Source organism: Geotrypetes seraphini, chromosome 6 (assembly GCF_902459505.1).
Source record: "Geotrypetes seraphini chromosome 6, aGeoSer1.1, whole genome shotgun sequence".
Lineage (NCBI taxonomy): Eukaryota > Metazoa > Chordata > Amphibia > Gymnophiona > Dermophiidae > Geotrypetes > Geotrypetes seraphini.
The window spans coordinates 134,052,936-134,069,324 of NC_047089.1; the positions used below are offsets into that span (position 1 = coordinate 134,052,936).

General features: G+C 41.5%; 1 long non-coding RNA gene across 8 annotated transcripts in view; it reads left to right on the top strand.

Moving 5' to 3' along the window:
* LOC117361963 overlaps window positions 1-16,389 on the top strand; it is a 137,196-nt gene that overhangs the window by 84,591 nt on the left and 36,216 nt on the right. For all 8 annotated transcript variants that reach the window (XR_004539770.1, XR_004539766.1, XR_004539767.1 and 5 more), the window contains 2 exons: window positions 6,715-6,927; window positions 13,398-13,505. This is a non-coding gene — a long non-coding RNA (uncharacterized LOC117361963). The remainder of the gene's footprint in view (window positions 1-6,714; window positions 6,928-13,397; window positions 13,506-16,389) is intronic.

A 16,389-nucleotide genomic window follows, 5' to 3' on the forward strand; every position in this document is an offset into this window, starting at 1 on the left:
TTCTTGGGTTTTTGTTGTTTTTTTTTAACTTTAATTTTTATTGAATTTAACATACTTTACAGGTATAACTACTTGGTTTAGAAATACAGAATCATGTTCCAAAAGAAAAACATCATTAAACATTAAAGTATTTAAAATAAATATTATTATAAAAACTTAACTCTTCCTTAGACCTCAATTAGGAGGAAAAAAGAAAAACAAAGATATTATAGGGAGTAATATTACAATAATACAAAGAAAAAGGTAAAGACTTAAACGCTACAATCCAGCATTTCCTTTAAGCTACACTCCCTCCACTAGATAAACCCTTGAGATCTAAAAAGGAACGTAGATGATCTGGTGTAAAGAACATATATTTCAGACCCCCTAAACTTAATAACACATTTGCATGGATAAGCTAGCAAGAAAGTAGCACTTAGCTTCCTTGTCTCTTCTCTCATGCCCAAAAACATTTTTCGTCTTTCCTGGGTTATTCTAGTTACATCATGGTATAACCATAAACGTTGATCATAAAAAAGTGATCCAGACTTTTTAAAGAATAACCTCATAACTGCAATAAGATCTTGTTCAAAGATAAAGTTAACAATTAAAGTTCCTCTTTCTTTAACCTCCATAGATGATTCCTCTAATATTGCTGTAAGATTTTGCAAGTCTTTATCAGAGACCAAGTTCTCACCCTTAGGTATATCAGAATTTCTTTTTGAAATAGGTAAAAAGTATACTTTATGTAGGGGCGGAATCTGATCTTGTGGAAAATTCAAATATTCTACCAGGAATTTTTAAAAAATCTTAATAGGTGATATTGCCAAAATCCTTGGGCAATTTAGGATTCTCAAATTCAATCTTCTGTTAAAGTTCTCAATCATTTCTATTTTACGGGCAGTAGAATTTTGTTCTTTAACAATAGTGGTAATTGAATTTTTCAATGAAGCTGACTCAGTTTGTATTTTGTCCATGCACTCTTGCTTGACTTTTACCAAACTATCAGAAAAGTTATCTATTTTCTTAACCATTACCTCAATATCTGAGGCAGTCTTCTCCACCTTCACATCCAGTGTCTTGATAGCCTCTAGAAGTGTCTCTAGTGTCACTGCTGGTGTGCTTGTTGGTACTCCTTCTCCTTCAGCCATCCTTCCACCCAGCGTTCCAGCTAGGGCAGTAGCTCCTCCCATTGCCTGCTCCGGGGTCTCCTGCTCCTCTCCCTCGGGGTCAAGCTCAACACTCTGCGCCTCTGCTGGACATGGAGGTGCAGAGAGATGCGGTGGAGACAATGATGTCATCAGGTCCAGAGACCCAAGTGCTCCCTCACTCAGGTTCAACGCGGAACTCTCCCGCCACGGGGATATCTGGGCATCGGCTGGGCTCAGCGGCTGTAGAAACCGCTGAATCGTCTGTTGGGCCGGAGACGATGTGAGCAGAGGTAATTGACCCGCTCTCGCACTCCCCTTCCTCTTCGTATGAGGCATTCCAATAGTGTAAGTATCTGGTTCAAATAATTGAAAAGTTGAAGAAAAAATGCTAAGCCTGCCAAGCACAGCTAGATAGCGACCGCCATCTTGGATTCCTCACTCCCTTTCTTGGGTTTTTTTTATATTTCACGAATGCTAACTCTTTCGCCTTTATTTTTTCCGCCATTAGTTTGGAGAACCATATCGGCTTCCTTTTTCTCTTGTTTTTATTGATTTTCTTCACATAAAGGTCCTTAGCCATTTTTATCGCTCCTTTCAGCTTAGACCACTGTCTTTCCACTTCTCTTATGTCCTTCCATCATAACAGCTCTTTCTTCAGGTACTCTCCCATTGCATTAAAGTCTGTACATTTGAAATCTAGGACTTTAAGTATCGTGCGGCCACGCTCCACTTTAGCCCTTATATCAAACCAAACCGTTTGATGATCGCTACTTCCCAGGTGAGCACCCGAACATTAGAGATACTCTCTCCATTTGTGAGGACCAGATCCAATATCGCTTTTCCCTCGTGGGTTCCGTCACCATTTGTCTGAGCAGAGCCTCTTGAAAGGCATCCACAATCTCCCTACTTCTTTCCGATTCTGCAGACGGAACATTCCAGTACACATCCGGCAGGTTGAAATCTCCCAACAGCAGAACCTCCTCTTTCCTTCCAAACTTTTGGATATCCACAATCAGATCCTTATCAATTTGCTGTGATTGAGTCGGAGGTCTGTAGACTACACCCATTTAGATAGAAGTTCCATCTTCTCTTTTCAGAGCAATCCATATCGCTTCTTCCTCTCCCCAGGTCCCTTGCATTTCGGTCTTTACATTGAGAGCTACTCCTCCACCTTTTTGACCATCTCTGACCTTCCTAAAAAGATTATATCCCGGTATGTTTGCATCCCATCCATGTGATTCACTGAACCATGTCTCTGTGATAGCGACAATATCTAGATCTGCCTCTAACATCAGGGCTTGCAGATCATGAACTTTGTTACTTAGACTGCGAGCATTTGTGGTCATCGCTTTCCAGCTATTTTTCAGTAGTAATCTCCTTTTTCTTATAGATTTTTGTTTCGTTTCACTTTCCGTTGCAATACTAAGAAATGAGTTGCTGATATTGTTTATGTTGCAATCTTTGCTACTATCACATCTTTTCTTTTGCCGGGGGTGGTCTCTATAATTGTCCTTCATACATACACCACCCCCACCTTCTAGTTTAAATGCCTTGAAGCATATTGTCTAAATTTCTCTGCAAGGTTTCTTTTTCCTGTTGTAGTAATATGTAGCCCATCAGTGCAATATAGCTTCTTGTCCTTCCATGTATTTCCCCATCCTCCTATGCCTGATGCCTCCTTGATTATGCAGTGTAAAACTGGACTAGTTAAGTATAAGGAAACGTTCATGAAGATAATTTACTGCACGAGGGAAAATGGAGGGGGAAAATCTGATTCTCCATTTAGCATGCCATATATGGATGACATCATTTTTGTTAAGACCTTCTAATCCGCTGTTGTCAAGCTATATAAACATAAGATTTGGGACGAGGATTCAAAAGTCAGTTTTCTCAGGTAACAACTTTATTTCCTTCAAGATTTGTGAAGTAATATACGAAGGTACATAATCCTCGAAAGGAAGACTTAATAACGACATTTCTTATTTTGAATTGAACAGCTGGATACTTGTTTACTTCTTTAGTTTTGCGTCATTGGTTAGAATTGGATTGTTCCGCCCCTATGTTCTATGGGAGGAAAATGAAGAGTGTTTGTCAGCATCATTTACACATCGTCAGAGGAGGGAATCTCGGCAAATGATCCTGATGAAGAACTGAAGGATTTATATGGGTGAAGGAAAAATTTATCTTCCTCTGTCTGTAATTCGAAACCTCAGCACTGGAAGCACTGGATGCAGGCAGGCATAAGTACACTAGAGCAGTGATTCCCAACCCTGTCCTGGAGGAACACCAGGCCAATCGGGTTTTCAGGCTAGCCCTAATGAATATGCATGAGAGAGATTTGCATATGATGGAAGTGATAGGCATGCAAATTTGCTTCATGCATATTCATTAGGGCTAGCCTGAAAACCCAATTGGCCTGGTGTTCCTCCAGGACAGGGTTGGGAACCACTGCACTAGAGGATGTAATATCAAATGGGAAATTGCTGGATTTTTCACGACTGCAACAATCTTTTGGTATATCAAAGTCTCAAATTTATAAGTGGTTGCAATTGAAGCAAGCCATTCAGATTGATGAAATTAAAAAAAATCATTTTAGCTTGCAGTTCCTGTGCTTCCAGACAGATTTCCTAGGACATCAAGCCGCCCAGTAATATAAATTAATATCTGAATTTTTGAATAAAAAGCCAAAAACTAGTCTTAGAGACATTTGGAGCATTGAAATCAAGCAGCATATTTCTGCGTCTCAGTGACCACGAATTTGAACTTGGAGGATGAGATGTACAGCGTCAGCATCTATGAGACAAACATGGGGTTTTTTGTTACATAGAAGATTTTGGACCCCTGTTCGTTTACAGAAATTGGATAGTTCCAAATCTAATAGATGCTGGCACTATCATCTAGAAATAGGGACACTGGATCATCTACTGCAGGGGTGCCCAACGCGTCGATCGCGATCGACAGGTCGCTCGCTCAGGCGACCCCAGTCGATCGCAGAACGGGTTCCCTTCTTCCCTTCTCTTTTTTCCCCTCCTGACTGGCCCGCTCCTGAATTCTGCTGCTGCCTCCGCTGCTCAACATTTAAAATAAAAAACAAAAAAAGGCTTGGAGAACTTATGCTCCGGGGGCTAACATGTGCTTGTACGGCTTCCCTTCGCTTCCCTCTGAAACCGGAAGTTATGTCCGGGGAGGGGGAGGGGGTAAGAAGGGAAGCCGGCACGCACATGTTAGAGCCCTGTTCGCGGGCTAAAGCGGGAGACAGGTCAGTGAAGCTTGCGATTTGCTCTTCTTGCTGCCAGGTCCTGCCTACTTTCTGTTTCCTCAAAGGCAGGACCCGGCAGCATTTTTCCCAAAATGTCGATCTTGGGCCGATCAGCCTTCCTCTTCCCGACCTCAATTGTGCCGTCGGAGAGGAAGTTCTGGCCAGCGGAACTTCCTCTCCGACGGCAAAATTGACGTCGGGGAGAGGAATGCTGGTGGGCCCGAAGCAAGGAGAGCTTGGCCGGCGGCGGGCGGCTTTGGGGGCCTGTTATCCGATGGCAGCGGCAGAAGCAGTGGCTTGTGGGTGGGCAGGGAGGGAGAAAGAGGGCAGGCAGGGAGACAGAAGGAAAGAAGAGAAACAGAAAAAAAGAATGGGGGCATGAAGAGAGAAAGAAAGAGAGGGCAAGGAGAGAAGAAGAAAACATTGGGGGGGGGGAATGAGGTCAGGAAGAGAGGAAGCATACAGGCTAAAAGAAGGGAAGAAAGATTGGATGCACAGTCAGAAGAAGAAAGTGCAACCAGAGACTCATGAAATCACCAGACAAGGTAGAAAAAATGATTTTATTTTAAATTTAGTGATCAAAATGTGTCTGAATTTATATCTGCTCTCTATATTTTACAATATGGTCCCCTTTTACTAAACCGCAATAGAGGTTTTTAGCGCAGGGAGCCTATGAGCGTCGAGAGCAGCGCTGGGCATTCAGCGCAGCTCCCTGCGCTAAAAACTGCTATCGTGGTTTAGTAAAAAGGGAGGGGGTGGGTATTTGTCTATTTTTGTATGGTTGTTACTGAGGTGACAGTGCATAGAGTCATCTCCTTTGACCTCTTTGAAAAAACCCCAGAATAGGAATGATAATTAACAATTGTATGCGTACAGTGTGCGTTGTGTTTTTTTTTTTAATTTTATTGTTGGTAGATCATTTTGACTTGGTCATTTTAAAAGTAGCTCGCAAGCCCAAAAAGTGTGGGCACCCCTGATCTACTGTTTTATTGTCCTTTGATACTCAACTTTTGGAAGTCAATTTGGGGTCAGATTAATAACATACTGGTATCTGCGATTCCATTGACATATGAGGTAGTCATATGTAGAATAATATTGCATATTAAGCCCCCCATGGACAGATATAAATGCCGGCTTTTCTTAATTATGACAGGGATAGCTATGCAAATGGTCACCCATAACTGGAAAAATTGGGACCGTTTTAATTTCACTTTTTGGTGGGCGAACTTATGTTTAAGTTATAAATATGAGAAAATGAATGCTGAATTGCTAGGGCATACTAAAATATTTAAATTATAGTATGTGGTCCATTGACGTCTTTTGTAGAATTGTTATAGTTCTCGGTTATCATTATTTCTGCTGGTTTAGTACTTGCACATCGGGGGGGGGGGGAGGGTATATCTTTTATGTGATTCCATGACGATATATTGGTTGGGTGGTTTTTTTATTGTTTATTGTTGTATTGATATTGATTGAGTATAAGTGCTTATTTGTTTATTGTTATGGTATGTATATTATATTGCACTTTTGACAGATGTGAAAATCCAATAAAGATTAAATATATATATATATATATACCTATGACTTGGGGTTGCCTGCTGAGGCTCCAACTTAAAAAAAATCTTTATAATTATATATGTATGAGATACAGATAGTTGCTTTCTTCTATAGCAGGGTTATCTAACATCAATCCTTGAGGGCCACAATCCAGTCGGGTTTTCAGGATTTCCCCAATGAATTTGCATGAGATCTGTTTGCATGCACTGCTTTCATTGTATGTAAATAGATCTCATGCATATTCATTTAGGAAATCCTGAACCTGGTAAGGGCTGAAAGGTTGGACACCCCTATTCTATAGCATACTATATTTCAGTTCATTTAGCCAATGCTATATTGGTATAGACCAGGGGTAGGCAATTCTGGTCCTCAAGAGCCACAGGCGGGTCAGGTTTTCAGGATATCCACAATAAATATGCTTGAGATAGATTTGCATCTCAAGGAGGCAGTGCATGCAAATCCATCTCGTATATATTAATTGTGGATATCCTGAAAACCTGGCCAGCCTGTGGCTCTCGAGGACCAGAATTGCCTACCCCTGGTATAGACTATTCTATTCTTCAAAGCATCATAATGAATTTTGTTGACATGTGTGGTAATTCTGGCATCAATTCTGGAATAAAAATCAGGTGGCTGACTATGTACTACATAACATCAGCCAAACAGTTTTGCTACCGTTAGTATTTTTGAAAAGTTATGTTTACAGATTATAATTGAGTATTATTTGTGGTTATACCTCAGAATTTGCATTTATCTCCCCCTGTGCAGGAATTATGAACTGCTATCATTATACATTGTTCTCCAGTCTCTACTTCCCTCCATCTGTGATCTGACTATTTACTGATTGTACTGGGATGCCGTTAGTCACTCAATTGGTAGGGAACAAGACAGATGATAAGTTAACTGAAATGATCACTGGCCAGCTGTTTCTCAATAAACCAGACCTGAAGAGGAAAGACAAGAATCATCCACTTTTTTCAAGTAAGAATTTACTTATTTAGAGAAAGGCTGGTGGTTTATATGTCAAGAGTTATTTTTATTTGAACAACTTAAAATAAAGTGGATGTATATTTTCAGTTATGCATTTTATTTTATGTCCTAACTGCTGGAAAACCTTTCATCCTCATCAGTACAGTTCATGTATTTGCTTTTCCCATAAAATTCTGTATGCAAGCTGACTGTTGATGTGGGCTATGGAATTTGCTTATGGTAATGCATCTCTGGTGCCTCATTACTCTGACATCAACTCAGTTATCCATCACTACAATCTCATGACTGACTGTAGATTCCTAAGAAATGTATGAAAATCTTTTCTCCAGCAAAATCTATGCTGTATGATTATGGGGGCTATGTACTAATGGGGTTTTCCCCCCTCATTGTAAGGATAATTCTCTAAGAGGGTATCTATAATTAGACAGTCTATTCTGTAAAGGAAAATAGGTATCTACTTTCTTTTTGGAATCCTAGCTTAACCAAGTATATACATGCCTGTGCAGTTAGACAGGTGCTAGAATGTAATGTACATTTTGGTTTCTTAAGAGATCTAGTTTTTCCATATTACAACTGCCAACTTAGTCATCTCTGCTCCTTTTTTTCCAGTGTGACAGGATCACTTCTGTCAGTCATAAAGCTGGTGTAAATGCTCACATCTAAATGTCAGAGATATGCGCATAATTTTCAGCATTCTGTAAGGTACATACATACGAGGAGCCGCTGAAAAGTTCTCAGTCCAACCAAGTTGGGGCAGTCTCCTTCGAGGGCTATACACTTCGTCCAGTGATTTTCCACTTTTTTGTTCTGTCGGAAAAATATGGAATGAAAAAATTGAAAATCGCTGGACTAAAGTGTATAGCCCTTGATGGAGACTGCCCCAACTTTGTTAGTTGGGCTAAGAACTTTTTATTTTATTTAAAATATTTATTATCTTCCTAAAACCTAGGCGGCTTACAATAAAACATTCTTAATCAGTTGAACAAATAAACATTAATCAAACACTGAATCATTTACATCACCCATAAGCTGTAATTAATGATACAGACAGCTCACCAAGTTCATAGTTCTTCTTTTCAATTACATGCCTGGACAAAAATAATAATAATAATAAGTTTTTAACAATTTCCTAAACCTCAAAACATTATCACATATATATATAAATTCCCAGGCATATCGTTCCACATAACTGGGTCAGCCACTGAAAAGGAGGATTTTGCTGTATCAGTATAATATACCTCTTCACGTCTTCCCATATCTAACAACATTCGACTTTCAGATCTCAATGTATGTCCTAGCTTGTATATGTATAAGATTTCATTAAAGTATCTGGGCAATTTTTAGCTGCCCCTCACAGTAAGTGTAAGCCCTACATTCTCTATCCAGGTGCACGTTGGTCCCCTTTGCAAATATACCATATGCAAGGTATGCCTGAATTTACAAATAGCACTTAGGCAAAATATTGGCATATACACACATACTGTATATGCTAGTATTCTAAACATGTAGGTGCCTAAAGTTAGGCACCTACATCGGTGAGCCTAGCCAATGCAGGCACCCAACTTAATTGATTAATAGGCATAATTGGCAATTATCAATTTGTAATTGATATTAATTGGACTTAATTGGAAGTTAGCTTGGAAAGCACATAACACAAAATGGTATATGCTTAGTCCAAAGCACCTACCTAAAAGTGTGCATGGTTGGGGTGGACATTTACCCTGATGCAACGGGAATAAAATAAATCCTATGAAACGCTGGCTGCATCAGTGACCACACAGTGGCAGTGAAACATATATAAGAAAAACACTAAAGTTTAAATGAATTTCTATGAGATAAGTTCTAATTTCTTATTTATGGTGATAGTAGTGATAAAATGAGAATATTCCCAGTTGAACTGCTGTTCTCTGACTCCGTGATGTATAGATATATACAAGTTAGTGTGATGCATGAACCATTGCAACTCCATGAGTGACCAATACCTATTTAACTGCATGGATTCATAAGCAGCACAGAAATGCACAAAATTATAAATAACTTTTATGGCCTCCCTGAAAAAATAAAAAATAATATTAAAATAAGTATATATGAAGAATTGCACATGAAGGTGGGTTTTTTTGCCAATGACTTAAACAGGAGCGTAGTGATGTATCACTTTTGATACCCAATTGGGTGTAAAGCTCCATTTCTGAGGCTTTTTCTACCTCATAAAACAGATTTAGAATATTGCTTTGAGATATCACTGATCATTTGGTAGTGGGTTGTTGGATTTATTTAATATCTGGATTTGGACCACTTGGTCATAGTATATATATATTTGCTGAGGTGGATTGTGGACATGTTTTTGGGATATGTGCTTGTTTTTGACTTAGGCATCGTTGTGCGCACAAGTTAGGCACATGCATTTAGGCCAAAAAAAAAACCCTGACATCAATTGGGTGCACCTAACAGTTAATACACATAGCAAGGCCTAAAATTGCTTAGGTGGCTCTAAGCGTGATTCTATACAGCACGCCTAATTTTTATAGAATCGTGCTTAGCGCTGCACTCGTCAGTGCTGAATTTTTTAGGTAACCTATAGGGCCAGATTCTATAAATGGTGCTCAAGAAATGGGCATGGGAAAAGATAAGCACTAACCATGATATTATAAAGGGCACGCACCCTTTATAGAATCACACTTTTCGCTGATTTCTGCACCTAATTTTGGGCGACAGACTAACAGCTGCCAAAACCTGGTGTAAATGCTGGCCCTCGATGCAAGCAACTCAATAACAAGAGCATTTTAGGGTGAAGCCTGCACACACACAGACTGACACACATGAAAGGTTCAATAAAACTCTTATTACTTCATAGATCTGAGCCCTATTAATTCACAGGCTCAGGGAAGGAAAAGTAGTCTCAATTTCAAAGGCAGTCTTTCTCTACTCAAGTGTTATGATCTGGTCACAGCCAGACCCCAGAACAAAGGGCTAGATTCACTAAAGGCACGGATCGGATCGGATCCATGTCTGGGGGGCTGATTCACGAACCGCCCTCATGCAAATGAGGGCAATCAGAATCACACCCCCAACCGACCGCCCAGATCGCTCTACAGCAATCCTGACGCATGCATAGACCATCTGTAGATGGTCTGCACATGCACTGACCCTCCGTGCCCAGTAGAACAGGAAACCTACTTTTTTTTTTCTTTGCAAGCCCGTAGTTTTAACCCACTTTAAACCTGCGGGTTAAAACCATGGGCTTGCACTGCAGGGAAGGGCAGGAGAGTCAGGGCGCTAGGACAGATTCGGGAGAGAGCAGGAAAGATTCGAGGCGAGAGCAGGAGAGATTCAGTGTGAGAGCAGGAGATCGGGGCCGAGAGCAGATCGGGGCCGAGAAGCAGGGCAGTTGGAAAGGACCTGCGCAACTGGTTCTCAGCAGTTGCTTATTTTTGATCGGTCAGCCCAATCGGTGCCCCTCATTTTTTTTAGTGAATCACTACATGCCTGCATTTGAATGCTGTTCCCCCTTATCTGTATGCGCGGATCGGAGGATGATCGGGACAGAGGTTAGTGAACCGGGTCGGAGGAAAATCGGTTCGCAAAGGGGTCGCTAAGTGGTCGGAAGTTAATCGGTGGGCTTAGTGAATCTAGCCCAAAGTCCACATATATTCAGTATAAGAGGCTGGCTTACCTTTAGCTAACACCTTTAACATCCAAGTCTTTAATACATATAGCATGCTTCTCACCCTACTAGTCTCTCTTTCTCTCCCTCTCTCTCTCTCTCTCTCTCTCTCTCTCTCTCTCTACCTCTATCTACCTCTCTCTCTCTCTCTCTCTCTCTCTCTACCTCTACCTCTCTACCTCTACCTCTCTCTCTCTACCTCTACCTCTACCTCTCTCTCTCTCTCTCTCTCTACCTCTACCTTTACCTCTACCTCTCTCTCTCTCTCTCTCTCTCTCTCTCTCTCTCTCTCTCTCTCTCTCCACCTCTCTCTCTCTCTCTCTCTCTCTCTCTCTCTACCTCTCTCTCTCTCTCTCTCTCTACCTCTTCTCAGATGTCACCTTGGCACTTCCAGACACTTTCCAGGGCTCCTTTTCAGCCCACAATCAGGAAAAAAGTTTTTTCTATGGAAGTCTCTTCCTTGGGACCTCCCTGATTAACTCCCTGCTAGGGCATTTATCCTTCTTCCTGGCTGAGCCCTACCCCTCTGCCTCAGCAGGATTGCATCACTCTTCCAATATGCCTCAACACTGAGCTGCAAAGGCTCAGTGCTTTCTGGGACCTGGAATCTACCTACTCTTGGTCTAGTGCCCCCTATTGACCAATAGTACACTTGCAGCCATGGTGAGGGAGGACCCCTTACTCCCTTACAACAACACACACAACTTTTTTAGAGTACCCCTGACATGTCCATGTCCTTCCCATGGCTTTGCCCCTTCGAGTTTTGCGCTATGGGATCTGGGCACCAGGTGTTACATAAGAGTGCACAGCCAGATGTGTATGCAAATCCCAATTGGTGCCAATAACTGGATGTTAGCATTGCTCATTAATGGCTCATTAACCAATTAAGAACATAACATAAGAATTGCTGCTGCTGGTTCAGACCAGTGGTCCATCGTGCCCAGCAGTTCGCTCCCGTGGCGGCCCTTAGGTCAAAGACCAGTGCCCTATCTGAGTGCCCCTCAAATTTAGTCACCCAAATCTGGGGGCATTTATACAATCTATGGGTTTAATGGGAATGTAAATATTAGCACATGCAGTATTTTATGGAATTTCTCCTCTGAGTCTGTGGGAAAAATAGAATCTTATTTGGAAGCTGCACTGATAACTGTTGCTTTGATAGAGCTTTTGAAGTATTTTTTTCTAATTAACTGAGCAGGGAAATCTATGTCAAATATTGCCATCCCCACACAACAAACAAATTCACTAGCTTTCTGGCAATCAATGAAATTAGTAGAAAGTAATTAATCAAATATCCTTGCCTTCTCCTTTCAATCCTCCTGCTTAAAATAAAACCTTTGGCATACAGCTGTCTTTTAATGTAGATGCTATGAGTTTCTTGAGGCAGGGCTCGAATCCATCCCATAAATTTAATACACTGTTCAATGAATGCCCACCAAGATGAAAAGCCAAGACGTGAGAATTTTTTTATGAAGTGAGTTCAAGAGATTTACATTTGCTGCAGAGCTGCTACGGTAGCTATAATCATTAGAATATTTTTTTTCTGAGTCAATTTCTGGTAAGACAAATGTTTATTCTTAGGTATATACCTACTGATTTTTAATTTGAGTGACTGAAATGATTAAAAAAAAGTCAACCACTGAAGAAGAAACATGGATTCCTGAGCGGTGAAACACAGTTGCTTTTATTTCCTACCAAATGCATTTTTCCCTTTCACTTATAGATCTAGAACTGTGATGTTATTGGTTCTGAGGAGCAGATGATAGCAATGTGATTGCTTCCTTTCTCAGAACTAGCTTCCTCTGGAGAGAAGGGAAAAAAGAGTAGTTAGGTTCCTATTACTTTTTACCCCCAGGTTTTCAATTACTGATGCACTTTTTTTCCCCTCGTATCAAACATTTATCAGAGTAAAATAGATTGCATAATACGAGACTCTAAGGGATTGTTTCAGAGAACATAATGATTGGTACATAACTGCAGCTCTGTTGGTTAATGGCAAAGCTTTTAGGATTTGCTTTAATATTTGTATAATGGTTTTGTGCAAAAAAAGAAAAAACATGCATGTGTTTTCTATTATGCAGAAATATAAGATATATTAGGGACCTGATTTACTAAGGTGTTTATCCTGTTTTGTTTTTTTAATGGAGAAATCATTTAGTAAATCATACTTTAAGGGTCCTAGCCCAAAGTATCAATGGCAGTGCTATATGGTGCCACACTGGAGATTCAGGTTTCATTCCTCAACTTGGTGTGTACTACTCAGGTTGGCTGGGGATACAGGATTTATAGCCTATGATGGGGAGAGAGTCACAAGCATTAAGAAAGGTCAACACAGCATTGACAGATTCAGGGTGAACAAATAGGATAAAATTCTAGATATGGTACCAAAAACAATGAGCGTCAAGCACTATTCTATAAACAGCGCTCTGAGTTGGGCGCTGTTTAGTGCTTAGCGCTGGGATTCACATCTAACTTTTAGGCATAAAGTTTCATCAGCTGAAACCTAGTGTAAATCCCTGTACCTAAATTATGTGTAGATCACACGTACTCTGTAACAGTGCACACAAATTCTTGGAACACCCATGACCATGCCCCTTTTTCAGATGTGTGTATTAGAATATATGCCTGCTTCTTTATAGAATATGTCTAGCAAGATGCTTGCATAAATTCTAATTGTTGCCAATTTGCACCGACAATTGATTTTTGTTTTCAATCTTTTTATTGAGAAAAGAGCGAAATAAACAAGACAAAAAATGTGAAACCAACAATGTAAAAACCTTCTTTAATATTTCTTCAGAAAAAGGCTTAAAAACACTATCCACAAATTGTGTTCCATGGAAAAGAGGGAAGTATCACAATATCAAAACAGAAGCACCAAAACAAGTTCTCCGTGAAAGGACATTTGGTAAGTATACAACTAACAATCAAAGACCAAACTGTATGAGTCAAAGTCCAACAAGGAAAATATACGTGGGTACAAACAATCCATCCCCTGACTTTTGTTTTATTTTTTTATAAAGAGAAACCTTCAAACATATAGAACTTCTCCTACCTTCCCCATCTCCCCCAACCTAAACCCCCATGATCATCGTTAAGTCAGAAAACAGATTGTGGAAAGATTTCCAAAAGGTACAAGAAATTGTACTAGTCCTACTCCCAGGCAGCCATTTGTATAACATTAATATTTTCCAAGTTCAAGTTCAATTTATTTGATATACCACCAATATAAAACCAAGGTTAAAATCAAAGTGGTTTACAATATAGTAAAAATATAAAAGAGGATTAAAAACTAATAGACTAGGAAGGGTCATGTGATGCACTGAGCCGCAGCAGACGCACGCTGCCTGAGCTCCCGGGCCCCGAGTCCAAATTCGCCCTGTTGCCAGCGGGTCGCGGAAAACCGGAGACCCGCGATTTGCAGCGTTGAAAGCCCCCGCTGCATGGAGAAATTTTTATCCTCTCCCGCGCCGTTGATGTTGACCCGCCTGCACAAGAAGGACCGCGAACGCCAGCAGTGCAGCGGGGACAAAATGGCGCCGGGCACCCACGCGCCGGCGATCCAACAACTAGCGCCAGAGGCGCTGACAGCACTCACTCAGGCTGTCACAGTGGCTATGCAGCCCAGCATCGATAAACTTTCCGCTCAACTATTGAAAATGGAACATCTACTCACAGATACGACTGCCAGAACTACAGCTTTAGAGACCAGAGTATCAGGATTGGAAGATACACAGACCGCCCAGGCAGCTACTCTATTGGAGCTACAAGCCCTGACCCAGAAGCAAGCAGAGCGCTTGGAGGACCTGGAAAATCACTCACATAGGTCCAATTTGCATTTTCTGGGTATCCCGGAAACGGTAGCGGGCCCAAAGTTACTCCGAGCCCTGGAAGTATGGCTCACTGTCACCTTTTCTTTACCTGAGGGCTTGGGACCTATCCGGCTTGAAAGGGCACACCGACTGGGCAGGGAACAGGCCCGAGAGGCCCGGCCTAGAATGGTCATAGCCAAACTATTGAATTAAAACCACAAAATGGAAATCCTGCGCAAATATAAACAACTCCGAGAGACCTTACAATTTGAAGAATCGGAGGTCCGCATCTTCCAGGATTACTCAGCGGCCCTAACAGAGCGCAGGAAGCAATTTTATCCGATATGTGACTCCTTGGCTGAGAAAAAAGTACGCTTCCTGTTCTTGTACCCGGCCGTCCTGCGAATTCATCATCTGGGACAATGGCACGTTTTTGACGTGGCTGCGGAAGCTGCGCTATACATGAATACCCAGTCTGATTTGACCTGATGGAGCGGGCTAAATTCTATGCCCACTTTAGCTAGTACACATGATTCGGGTTGCTGTTTATACATCTGTTCTGTTCTGACTGTTCATGGGATAGTATGCTGTGGATAAATGATCTTCTCTAAGTTTTCCTAGAACTGGGCTAACACTGTATAATAGTTATTTTTGCACTGATGGGACTCAGGGCCTGGAGTGGCATTGATTTGTGATCTTTCACATCTCTTGGACCGCCCGAGGGCGGACCCCTAGTTGTGATTTCCAAACCATGCGACAGGGGGATAGGCAGGGAAGGAAGGGGGAGGGGGGAGGGGATCGAAAGGGGGGGAGTCCTTTGCTATTATATGGCTATAGCTATCATATAGAGACGAAAGAGAGGGAAGATTTTGAAGTTACTGCGAGATTCTTGCCAGATAACACACTTACTCTATTGAGGGCACTCGGGCGGGTCCTGAGTGCTTTCTGGCTGCCCTGGGTATGGCTGGGAGCCTGGGGCGGTTTCTTTACTCATGCTTTACAGTATTTGTTGTTATTAGCCCCTCTTACACCGCATTGCTAATACTCTGAGAATTACCTCATGGAATGTGTCAGGCATTACCTCACCTGTTAAACGTACCAAAATTCTAACACAGTTAAAACGTAATAACGTAGATATAGCCTGTCTACAAGAAACCCGATTGACAGAGCTAGAGCATCGGAAGTTGAGGAGGTCCTGGGTGGACGCAGTATATGCAGCCTCCTCCCCACAAAAGCGAGCAGGGGTGGCGATACTGATTCGTAAGTCTTTACCACATACAGCGAGAGTGATTGCCACTGACACACAGGGTAGATATGTATTGTTACAGATGATGGTAGGAACATACTCTTTCTACCTTTTGAATATCTATGCTCCTAATACTTACGACCACGCCTTCTTTGAGGGTATCACGGCATTACTTTTAGACCGCATTACCGATCCGGTCTATTTAGCTGGAGATTTTAATCAAGTTCTAGACCCGACATATGACCGCTCAGGGCCGGGACAAAGCGTGAGCTCCTCCCAAACTAGAGGCATACCCTACCTCTGTGCCACTTTGGATCTGGTTGACCCCTGGAGGCTCTTACACACTACAGAACGGGATTACACTCATCACTCCAGGGCGCACAACACTCAATCTCGAATAGATTACTTCTTACTACACATAGGGCATTTCAAAATGTGGATGCGGCGGTTATAGGTCCTGCAGTCATTTCTGATCACGCAATGATCTGGATTGACGTGAACCTGGGCTTTGGCATTCGGAGACCCGTATGCTGGCGCTTTTCTAGTTATTTGTATTCAGATGACCATTTTAAATCTTATTTAACAACTAAATGGGAAGATTTTTTGACCTTTAATGGTCAACATTGTACTGATCCGACGCTATTTTGGAGCACAGCTAAGGTAGTGCTCAGAGGTGATTGTATAGCATATGTGATAGCGCGGAATCGCCGGTTATCTCGGGAAATCCTTAGGTT